We start from the raw sequence: 423 nt of genomic DNA, 5'->3' as shown, positions 1-423 counted from the left end.
AGCAATTATCTTGCTATTCCACCTCCCTCGTTATCTTGCATTACGCCCTGTTCCTAAATTCAACTCAATACCCAGAAACACAAACTGACACCTTGTTATGTCAGTTTTGCCTAATCAAAAAAACAAACGTAGTGTTTTGTGATTACGATTACTATGTCTGTTGTCAAGCAAAGGTTTGTTTTCAGTTACCTGTTTTCTCCCCAAACTTCTGGAATATCGATAAGAAACTTTTCCTCCTTCGATATTCGCAGTTCAAACTCTCATGAGAGAACACAGCCTCCAGACTATTTTGAAAAGTCCCTTTCCGACTGTATCGCTATCATTACCATTTTAACCTTTTATGAAATAGCCAATCAAGGAGCTCTTTAAACATAGCGCCCTCTTAATCTTCTCTCACTCACTCACGGAACATCAGGAAGAATA

Source organism: Penaeus monodon, chromosome 30 (genome assembly GCF_015228065.2).
Source record: "Penaeus monodon isolate SGIC_2016 chromosome 30, NSTDA_Pmon_1, whole genome shotgun sequence".
NCBI lineage: Eukaryota > Metazoa > Arthropoda > Malacostraca > Decapoda > Penaeidae > Penaeus > Penaeus monodon.
Note: the sequence above shows the minus strand (reverse complement) of the source record.